Raw genomic sequence first — 12,372 nt, forward strand, 5'->3', positions numbered from 1 at the left:
CCAGCGACAAGAACCATCCTACTCTTCTGCGATGACAGTTCTGTGCACAGGAACAATATCCAAGCCAACCCCGTCTCTCCGCAGCAACGACCATACTCCACACGCATCCCCAGCCCACCAAAAGACTCAATCGTCATTGCCGATTGATTCGACTCGGACGCGGAGTCTGTCTTTGAGTGTTTCCTATTCGACTTGAAGATAGTAACATCATCATAACATTCAGAATCGGCAAAGGGCACGACCTCCTGGTAACTGAAAATCGAAACAGTGCGATATCCCAGTCTGCAAAACATTAGTACACGTCCAGCAGGATCATCAGGTCTTGGTACCGCGGCTTGCTAGTGGGATTTTGACTCGGATGGTCCACTGAAGGTAGAAGTTGAACTGGTTGCGACTCGGAGTCTGAGATACTAGTAGGAGTCGATTGAGGTGCATTGTATGCTACAGATTTTCGTGCAGCCAGTGGTAATGTGTGAGAGGCACTCCGGGGCTTCCGATATCGGAGGTAATGGGTCTAGCAAATCAGACATGTTGTCCGCTAGTTGTGAGGGATCGAAGTTGTTTGCAGCTTTTAGACTCGGAGCAACAGGAAGTTGAACTTGAAGTTCAAAATGCGGGGCACTGGGATTATGCAACTTGAAGCGTCCTGAGCTACTAGTCGGCCACGATCGGCCTCCGATGTAGTAGGTTCAACCGATGAGTCTGGCAGGTCAGAGATTGGCGAGTCGGGAAGCAACTCGCTAGGCCATGTCGCTGCCAGTGGGACGGTCTCCGCCGAGTGGGATTTGGGCGGGCATTGACTCGGACGTCGGCTGGAAGAATTTGTGGCGGGCCTTGGCTGATGGGAGTGAGTGAACAGTGGGCCCAGCGGGAGTTCAGAATAAGGCGCCCGTTTGTCGATCGATTATACACCTAATATCAATGTATCGAAAAAATAATTTTATTTAATGCCAAAAAAAATGCACTGATATGGTGAAATACCACTAATATAACATATATCAGGCCCCTGGATCATATAAGTGAACCTTTTTTGGCACAAATAGAGGTATAAAAATTCTTTTTTGGTACATTGATTTTAGCAATAATCGTCGAAACGGGGCCGGGCATTTGCCAGTGTTTATTTCAGCAATATTACCGGGCTTGCTTGCGGATTCTATCCCGTTCACGAATCGCATCCCCGTGACTAGAGGCCGTCGTTAGTTGTCAGGTTTGCAGCGTTAGTTGGATCCGTACCGCAAACGATAGTTTTTTGTGTTTACTACTAGGACTACTTGTCTTCACTGGTGGTGGTTCCCACTCCAAATCGTCAGACGCTAATAAAGTCAAGTGGTTGGAGGCATAACATGGAAGCCCACCGTCACGCTGTTTAGCTCGTTTCTTCAAGTTCCTGCCAGTGGCCAATGGGTGTGACATGGAAGTCAAAACGAACGTTGGTTCAGTCATCATGATCAGTAGTATGCTTGTTCGAGTCAGCAATAAGGAAACGCAGTAATTAACACGGTTCTGTTGCGCTTGGAAATCACAGTCTGTCGTCGTGTTCCCGGAGGCTTGTGAAGCTGTTAGACGATCCGGGTGAGGAATTCATTTTGTCCGCGACCCACAGAACCGTCCTCCCTACCGCTTTTTAAACAATTGTTATTTACCCAAGGGCATGCTGCGCTTGGAAATCCAAACCTGTCTTCGTGTTCCCGGCGGCTTGTGAAGCTGTTAGACGATCCGAGTAAGGAATTTGTTTTGTCCGCGACCCACGAGATCGTCCTCCCTACCGCCTTTTGAACAGTTGTTATTTACCCAAGGGCATGTCGGTACCCAGTAAATCCCCCCCGGTATTCTCTCTGGTAGGGACGCCCACCCTCTAAAGTTAGTACACCCAGATAGGCAATTTCTCATTAGTGCCTTCGCGCCATTTTGGTTATCGTCGTAAAATTTGACTACACATCCACACACTAGTCTTTATTAGACGAAGGCCGTATGCCGCCGAGATCCTTAAAGACGAAATTCGGTTTCTGCAGCCTTAGTAGATAAGTAACAACCTTCAAATTTGCATAGATATTCAAGGTCATCGCTGGTGAATGAACAGCTGGTGACCGCATGCTAGCTACAGAGAGTTCGTGCAGGTTTTGATATAATGATATTCGAGGTCATCGCCTGGTGAACAGCCTGAGCTGGTGACCACATGCTAGCTAGACAGAATGGCCTTCGGGTATAGTAGGTTTCGATATTTGAGGTCATCGCTGGTGAACAGCTGGTGAAATAGCTTTCAGGTAGGTTTCGATATTCATCGCTGGTGAACAGCTGGTGAAATAGCCTTTGGGTAGGTTTAGATATGACAAAGTGAGTCATCGCTGTAATCACATGAAAGTAATGTGACTGTCACGGCCGTCCCTTTCATCTGTCCAACATGCCGGATCCTCAAGGGAAAAGAGTGCAAAGGTAAGCTGTTTTTGCCTATTCCAACATCGCTCACAGCTGCTAGTGGCATTGAGCCTGAGGCGTTATTGGACCCAACGGACATCTACACCGCTGATATCCTTTCGCCAGCTACAGCACCAAGGCGACGAAGCAACACGGACTCGCTCTACAGTGGCAATCGTGGACCAATGTAAACCGTATTCCCCATGTTCCCGAAATAGAATCGCTCACAGCAAGTAGCATCAGTAAACCGTCCAGTCGTAGCGAGAGTCCAACCAAGGCCCAGAGGCTCATGCACAACCTGGAACCGAGCACTAGTGGGGGGCAAAAGAGGTCCCGTTCTCAGAGTACTGACTCTATGCCTCCTCCCGCAGTTCCCCAGATCGCGACTAGCGGCAGGTGCGCGAGGTTTTTTTCCCCTTCCTCAGCCATTGACTCCATTTACAAGTGCAACGGGGAGTAGTACGGTTGCGGCTAATAGTCCTTGGACCTCAATGACGACCGTCGTGTCGGACACAACCAGTGCACCTCCACATAAACATCAAAAGGTCACCCCAAGTCCCTCAGGTGCACACAAGCAATGCTCCAGGAACGCCATGGTCAGTCGGTGGGCCTGCCGAAGATTCTAAGTCGCAACCTGTCGGCGAATCCCGCACCAGAAAACACAGGACACCCTTCAGGCGTGCAGCCTGGAAGGTCCCCAATTATACCCACTCTCCGGCTTCTCCATCTCCATCTGCGGAATCCGGGCAAATCAATTTTGCAGTATCAGCAACTGACCCTTCCGGCCGAATCGAGTCTCACCCAGCAACCACCAATCGGCATCGAGTCAATGCGCTGATAATCTCGCCGCGGCTCGGGATGTGCTTTCGGCTCCGGGGTCTGCAATCTCTGCATGGGCCCTGCTCATCATAGAGTTGCCAATCCGTCTGGACAAATGGCCCATTGTCTTCCTGCCGCTGCCAAGGTCGCATACAAACTTTCGAGCCGTGCTGTCAGCGATCGTCTTATTGAGAGTGATAGCGAACTGTGCATAAAGGATGCCACGAAGAACGGCATGTGGCGTAGGTTTCACTTACTTAGGACGAATTCAATGTTGCTGAACTCAATCTTACAGTTTGTGGCACCTGTCATAACTCCTTCGACCAAGGCGATATGTCGCTCATACCCTGGAGCCGGTTCTTTGGCTTTTATATCAATATTGGGACCCGGAAACAGACACAGCGAAGGAGTTCATGGAGAGGGTCTTTGTCACCTCCCCTTTCCTCCGACACCTGTACCAACTCATTCACATTGGTCCAAAGCCCATCTCCCTTTCTGTCCGTGCCGGACGTGTTGTGAAAGTGGACCATTCAATTTTAACCTTCCCCGCTTGTCGATACATCGTGCACAGTTACCGCGATCGTATTTGTGCACTTCCAACCTCGGAGCATACAAAGGACGTTCCAGCTGTGGAGATAATGGCCAAGCAGGATCGGATGGTGACCGACTACAATTTCGAAACCGCCTTTCACACGAGCACAATCCAGGTCCTCCATTTTCAAGGGACTGAATCCAACCTGCAGAAGCACGCCTGGTACTTAGACTATGTGCAGCCCATCAATGCGCTCACTTATGCTCTCTATTCTACCGACTTCGACCGCACGGTCGGCGATTTCTCCTACGAGATGTTGTTCCTCCTTCAGGGCATTCGCCAGAAGATCGTGTGCTCGCAATTTGCTCGCGAAGCAGTATTTCGACGAGATATATAGCGATCGGCTGGCCCAAAAAGTCGCACGCGATTATACGTATCCGATGGAACGGCTGGTTTGGCAGAAAGAAGAAGATGAGAGGGCAAGGGCAAAGCAGTCTCGTTAGTGGCATCATCCGTTCAAATGTACAATTTACATACTAGTTGATATGCAGACTTTTCGTCGACGAATGACTCTCTGGACTGCGACAGCGAAATGCGACAAAGAATCCACCAGTGGCGGGCAGACATTGTCTGAATTACGAATAACGGCATTTTTTTATTTGGGACATTTACAATTAGGTAAAATTAACGCAACTCTTAAGAGTTGAAAACAAGTCGTGGTCACAATAAATATTTCTTGGAATTTTATGACAACTTTTTGGGCGACAATCTGCTGACTAAGTACTGCGATGATGGTCTACACTACACGCGCGTCGTCGCGTATGTCACCGGGCCATCCAACGTTTGTACAACAATTCGATTATGAGCGTTGATCCTAGTGTTGGCTTTGTCCAACGTGTGTGCCAATCGACCCTCGTGGGATGTATCGTACCCTCGTCGTCGACCAGAGTGTACAACTCCTCAAAAACCGAGCGACGAAGTAGGGATGAGGCATTTTGTGATCCGAGGTAATAATACTCGAGATGGGCCAGAGAAGGGTTCGAGGGCATGTTGAGAGTCCGCAGTTGGCGACGGCCGCGAGATGCAGGGCTTGAAGCCCATGCTGTCTCGATAGCTTCCCCTTCGACAAGGCGTTGACGCTCGGATTGCATGTGAGGCACGAGTTCAGCCGGTACATTCGGGACAAAACGATCCACGTTGAAACGAGGAGGGCCACTGCGAGTAGGGGAAATGGCTGGCGGGCCGTGGCGAGGGAGACGGCCAGCAGCCCGAGCCCGTTGCTCGGCGAGCTCAACCTCGACGTCTACTGCAATAAGTTGTCGATAATGTCGGAATCGCGAAGGGCGTAGTAAGCACTGCCAGCTTTGAAACGATTTAGCCAGCTTCGAGGGACAAAACGAGGCCTTACACTGGTGGGCATTGTCCTCAGACGCACGGCTTGAATCGTCTTCAGACGCACGGCTTGAATCGTCTTCAAGTTCATCGTCCATACAGTCGTCTGTGCCTCAATTTAGTCAATTTAAGGACTTGAAGTAGTAGGAGATAGACCTGAATCGAAACTTATGGGAGAAGAGGAGGATGGGGGGGGCGTTGGAGGTGTGGAGGAACGCGTGTTAGTCTCGAAGGAGAGACGAGAATCGTCCAAGTTTTCAGCAGGGGGATCCGAGTCCATGGTGGTGGAAGCGAAAATATTTTTTTGCGTGACTGGGAAAGTTACGGGCCCAATTCTCATTTGGAATAGCCGGGGGTTTGGATCTATCAGCGTAGCCGGTGTCGGTCGCGTCAGCATCAAATGTTATGCTTCACTCATTTCAAGTCCGTCTTTTTTTCACTTCCTCAACCTATTTCTTCCATGCGAGAGCAGTCCTACGACGCCCCTCGTGGAGAAGATGAGGGACATATAACCGTTCCTTCGACTCCTCGCAAGATATCCTCACACTTCCAGCCTCCATCAAAACCGCAAAAGCCTCCGTCGTCTGGTCGTAAGGACATCCAGCAGTCGTCTTAAAAGTCTTGGTCGTTGACTTGTCTAGGCTTCGCTTCTCCAGCAATCATTCAAGTAAAAAAACCTACGCACGGCCAAGTCCCAGACCTTTGACTGGTCAAGGTACGCTCTGCTTGACGTCGACGCATCTCTGACTCTCTTTCAGACAAAGCGGAGATTCGCCAAAGGCAGCGAGAGCGACGAGAACGATTGAATACTCGACGCAAAGCACTTCAAACCCTTATTAGCCAGATACAAGCCTTAGCTGGAGATTTTGACCTCGTCAAACAGAAACGAGATTTGAGTGGTCAATATCATGGCATGGTTATTCGAGCCAACCAAAGCGTGGCGGACTGGTGCGAAGAAGTCGGGCATCATGTGAAGGCGAATCAACACCATCGAGAAATCGCGTACCACCTAGCTCGAGCTAAGATGGCCAAGAAGGAGGAGAAGGATGTTCTGCATACTGGGCCTTGTTTCACGTTGAAGTTCAGCGCCGTGAAAGCGACATTCTCAAAGACGAAATTGAGTCCTTGTTGCCTTGGTAGATAGATATATATTGCCATGAATGATGAGCACAATCGACGAGACCTATTCAAGATCATCGCTGGTGAACAGCTGGTGATATTCATGAAAGAGCAAGAGTAGGAAACGAGGTCATCGCTGGCGAGCAGCTGGTGACAGTGCATCAGACAAGTCATCGTTGTGACACTCATGACTTGTCACATTGTTGGCTGCGCGAGGCACGAGCGCGGTCAGTAGGAAATAAGTCGGCGACCGAGTGGGTAGCACTGGCAGCTCTGTAGTACTGCATTACACATTTCTGCTTTCGATGTATTAATTACTGAATAAGGCGTTGTCCATCAATATCTGAATCGAAATCGGAACCAAATTCGCCAGCTGCAGCTATCTTTGCTTCTAGTTGCGGATTGCACCAGAGCCAATCATGCACGACTTCCAGCATATCGTCCAAGTCCCCTGCTTCGCCCCCAGCCGTAGTGTACGCTCCATTGAGACTCCGCCAACCCGACCACACGGAGGTGTCCCCATCCCTCGTTAACAGCCCTGCTTGGGCATGAGATTGTGAGATCATCGCATTCCAGCATGCTTTCTCCCATGGCAGGCTATCCCGATCTTCGGAAGGATTAAACCAGGACGGGGGGAGGATTTTTGCGCAATCTGCTTCGCTTTTCTCATTGATATTTTCTTGTCGGATATAGTCCTACCCATTATTCGAATCCGCTGTTGGTCCGCCTGGAGAAAACTTGCTCGGCTTTTACTATCGCATTGCGAGCAAAGTGCTCGTCGATCCCATAATTAGTCGGCTCGAACCACATCAGCGTATGCGGAGGAGGAGGGTGCGAGGACAATTCCTCTATCGCGACTGCCATAGATTCGCTGGCAACCACCAAATTCTGCAAACGGCCATAGACGATATGATGGAAGAGCGATCGGATGTTTTCAGGCTCTGAGCAGCAGCATAAGAGGAACAGTGTGTCGAGAGCGGGCAAATGAACCTGGGTGGCTTCAAGGTCGGATTGACTGCGGCACACAGCCCATTTCAGGTGCCGAAGGTTTGGTAGAAAATTCAACATCGCGACAAGGTCGGCCTCAAGCTCGTTGGGACGATGAGTATCGTTGATGCACAGCACCGTAAGATTGGAAGGAGCCAGTGTTGGTTGATGAGCGAAAAAACAGGAGTGAGTCAGTTGGCTGGGCGAAGTCGAGATTAAGGACGCCTTCCCCCAGAACAGTCAACTCCTTCAACCTTGGGGCGGGTCCGTCGAATCGAGAGAGCAGCTCGGCAGGCAATTCCAAGCAGAGAGATTTCCATCGCATTCGGACGGCGCAAATTGCGTTTATTGCATCGATGAAGTGGTCGTGAATTGGAACGAGAGGCCGAGGGCGGATAACGTATGTGAGGAGTTGTTGGCCAGAACGGTCGGCTCAAAGCCTAACTAGCTGAGGTAAACCTGGGTTATCCACCCGCTGGAAGCGCAAGGAGGCCCATAGCCGAGAGTTGTGGAGGACAATTTCCCTCCAACGTCTACAGACCGACGCTAAGAGCGTAGGTGTTCCTTCTCCTTCGAAACCCGCAGGGTTGGTAACGTAGTGCTCAAAAATGATATTGAGAACTTCCACGGGAGCAGAGTTTGTGTCGAATACGATACCACCCAATTGGTCGCTGACTCCTTTGTTGGTCGCAACCTGGAATTGCAGTAGACGTCTCCATTTATTGGCGTGGGCTTCAATTGCTTGCAACTTGGAGCGGATTATGGCTTCGGTAGCTTGCCCACTGGAGAGCTCAGCGCGCAGGGCCTGGTTTGCGATGGAGGCGTGCATCAAGAGTCAAATACATAAGCGCTTATTCTCTTCCTTTGTGACCAATGTTGCTTTTTTGTTTTCTTTACTTGTAATCAATGACTGTGGCTTGTGGGAGAATGTCGGCATATGAGAGACAAACGGTAGCTAGCTGGGCATCGATCTTGGAAGAAACAGAGAAGAAACAAAGGACAAAAAAATATATTAAGATGAATTGCTGCCGTTGAATACAGCGGACACTAGCCAGGACAACGAATAGGCAAGGGCGCCCATCACTACTGCCGGTGAATACGGCGGGCAGTCGCAAACCAGCTGGCAGACTCTCGTTCGTGACTCACAACCAATCTGGAAGCGGGTCAGAGCAGGACAACGATTACTGAGATAAGACTGACCCATCGTCCCTGACAAGTCGTTTTACGGCCATTCGGGAAGCGGGTCAGAACCGGCAGGACAAGGCATAGGACAAGGCGCCCATCGCTGCTGCCGGTGAATACGGCGGACAGTCGCAAACCAGCTGGCACAGACTCTCACAACCAATCTGGAAGCGGGTCAGAGCAGGACAACGATTACTGAAATAAGACTGACCCATCGTCCCTGTCGTTTTACGGCCATTCGGGAAGCGGGTCAGAACCGGCAGGACAAGGCGCCCATCGCTGCTGCCGGTGAATATGGCGGACAGTCGCAAACCAAAGCTGGCAAGTCATCAAGTCCCATCGACCACTGCTGCCGGTGAACACGGCGGACAGTCGCAAACCAAAGCTGGCAAGTCATCAAGTCCCATCGACCACTGCTGCCGGTGAACACGGCGGGACAGTCAAAACCAAAGCCCGCAACGCCGCAGAAGCGCGTGGTCATTGGTTGAAAGGAGGATGAGAGTGACGTGACCCGTGACATCAGAATCATCAGCATCATCAGAATAACGCTGTTTGAATGATTGGAAGAATTCTTAAGATTTATAAGCCTGTACATACAAAGCAGTGGTTTACAATCGAGATGAAAGGTATTCTTGGCATAACAGATCCTGATGTTCGTAAATGTGGTGGGCCTTCTGAAAGTATTTAATATTTCGTCGCCATTTTGTGTGAGTCCACATCCGGCCACCACCCGACTCCATCTCATTCAATATCTTCCGGAAGAAGTGCTCGCAATTAGGCGTCCACCATCCAACATTAAGACCTGATTTGAAGAATGCTGCGGGCTGAGGCCACCATGATAATCTGGCTGTGGATGTTTGCTGACCGCCCACTCGGACGTGACGACTATGTTCCAGGTGGTCTAATAACATACTGAATGGATGATAGTCATGGAAATAATCTGGATACACCCACTTATTTCGACCAAGTACACACCACAAATGAGGTCCTCTTCCTGCGGGGTGAGGCGATGGTAATAATACGCGTGGTCGGCGAACTTTGGATCCACAATCTCGCGTCAGCCCGCAAGATGTCGACTGAGTTCCAACGTATTCTGTGTAGAGGATCATCGAGAACATGACGTGCGATACGGCTGATGATGCCACCGGAATATAGCGCAAGCACACACCTCGTGGAGAGTGAAGGAATCGGTCTCGGTGGGCCACATAGGACAAGAAATCGAGTCGAGATGGCCGATAACCCTCTTGACGAACCCCAAGACCAACCCATCTCATGTATCTAGGAGCATATGGGATTCTGGAATTCGCCAGTATGATATGGAATGGGCAACCGAGATGAACAAGTTCCGACAATAGATCTTCCCAGTCTTGAAATCTCAGTCGAATGAGGTGCAAAACAGTGGTCGCACTGAAAAGCAGAATCTTTTCGCCATGGTCGCTGTTCCTTCCACGGGGGTTATCACGAAAACGCGGCTCTCGTGGACCGGAGCGTCTTGTTGTCGGAAATAAACAACGTTAATCCCCCGATCTTTCCAGAGGTGCGTCTCTTCTTCCGCCTGGGCCAAATCAAGCAACACTGCTGGGATTTCGGCTAGGGGTTTTGCATTTGCAATCTCCTGGAATAGAACTCGAGTCGAATTTGACACTAGGTACGATGAACGGAGGTCTCCGAGCACATTTAAACAGTTCTCGGATGAGATAACCTCAGGTCCTGGAGCGTCGAAGGATTGATTTTCTATATGACCAAAGCGTTCTGCTAAGACGACACCGCAATCATCCCAATTTGTCAGAGACTCCAGTTGCGTTGTCTCAAAGTCCATTCTTTCAGACTCGTAGAAAGCGACGACATTGGTGGAGGCTCCACCTCCATCGTTCAGCAACAACGACATGTTATCCGGAAGATTTACGGGAAGATTTGGGAAGGCAGGTCGACCACTGGCATCCGAGTCGTCGGCAACATCACTGACACTGGCTATCCCAACCGTGTTCGACTCGAAGTCGCTCACTTGAGACTCGATGTCGTCAGGCTCCAGCTTGTCGTCAGGCTCCAGCTTGTCGTCAGGCTCCAGCTGAACATCATCCCCGACACCATTCGCTACAGACTCGCTGTCGAAAGTCACCGGATGGGATTCAAGTTGAGAGTTTGGAATTTCCAGCTGGCCCGAATTAGACTCGGAGTCATCGGACTGATCATCAGAACTTTGACCCGATTCGAGGTTTTTGCTTGGCCCGGAGCAGAGTTCTGACTGGTTCTCGTCCTCGCCGGATCATCTGCGATTGTCGTCAAAGCCGTGCTCTCTTCCCAAGTCCTGATTCCAGGACAGAGGTCCCATTGATTCGAGCCCACATCATAGACACGTTGATAGGGCTCATAATCTTTCCACACACTGACAGCAAATGAATGTGTTATCGGTCTGCGTATCAAAAAGCCGTCATAAGCATTCCACATGAAAACCTGTGTGTTCTTCGAACTCGGACCCAGTCCTTGCATCTTCGTGACACGCTCTTGTCGTTTTTTAAGCTGTGCCTTCTCCTCCGCGGAATTGATCGCCGTGTTGTGTCTGGTGCGCCGCAGGAAAAAATCTTGATAACTCTCGCCGAATCTTTGGCCGCTATTCGGATCAACCGCGGCATTTCCCCTGGCGGCTTCTTTGGCAGTTCCTCAGCTTGAGCGCACGTTGCATAGAAATCAGCATTGCGGAATACTCCAAATCGGCGCCTAGCGTTGTCGATGAATGTCCATTCCATGATTGCATCTTGGCCACTAAGATTGCGAACTTTCTGTATGTGCTCTGATTGGACAGAAAGGTGGTAACATCGCATGGAGGGAAGAGCATTGAACAACGGGATCGGTGCTGTTCAAGAAGAAATACAAGGGTACACGAATGTCATTCTTCAATATCATGGAGAATAGCCAATCCAGAGACCGAGCTTTCTCGATTGCTGCTGGGCTTGAAAAGTCTAAGATACCTCCAATGGGTCCCCGGCAATCTGGAAAACGACTTCTTCTAGTTCGTCCCACAGTGCCGCATCCACTTGACTCTCCTTGATATAGCGTTCGCGCCATCCTGGCATTTTAATGTCATCGAGAACTAGAGTCAATAATGTGATAGCCCCAAGCAGCGGGCGAAAAGCATGGAGAGATTGCAAGACAGCTTTGTGTAGATCTTGTGGGGATTCAAGGTCAAAGTGTTGTGTATACCCGAATGTTGATGGTAGAGAGTGCCACGGACGAACGTTAGATTTGAGTTCCGTCGGAGCCTTTGGCGCTTTCATAACATTTTGATCTAACCAAGTCAAGGTCGTTCGCAAAAAACCCTCGAGTCGGAGCCATTGATCACGCAAGTCACCTTTCATACCCCTAACTCGAACGTGCTGCGCACCACGAAAATGCGGGACAACAAGCTCCTCTTGCGGGGTTGCACCGATCTGAAAGTCCAGCGGCTTCAATAGAGTATTGTGCAAGATGTGGAAACGAGGCATAAATAACAAGTGAGGTAGGTCCATATTAAGCCAGGCCGTTTTGGCCATCTCGCGTCAAGCGTTTTGTTCGAGGAAGTGGGAGGGGCTTGCCGCTGACTGGGGATGGAGTAAATGACAGCCCGATCGCCGTTGAACACGAAAAAAATTGCGGGCTTATTTCGCACAAGACCAGTATAATGTTTGGGGGAGGTCTTGATAACAGAGGTTAACGTCGAGTACCGGTTTGGTGGGAGCTAAGTTACCTTTGGTCGCTCCTCCTCATCAAGCGCTGAGAGGTAGCAGCAGCCGCACAAATGAATTTCCGGACGTCGACATTTCGCATGACGCCATGAATGGTTGTTACCCGGCGTCTTAGCGTCTGAGCTAGTCTTGAGATCTGAGAAACGGCCCGACCCGACGTCTTAGCGTCTAAGCCAGCAACAAGAGAGGAAGGAAGAGAGTATC

The sequence above is a fragment of the Mycena indigotica genome (genome assembly GCF_014461135.1).
Source record: "Mycena indigotica strain 171206Taipei chromosome Unknown Mind.scaff0004, whole genome shotgun sequence".
Classification (NCBI taxonomy): Eukaryota; Fungi; Basidiomycota; class Agaricomycetes; order Agaricales; family Mycenaceae; genus Mycena; species Mycena indigotica.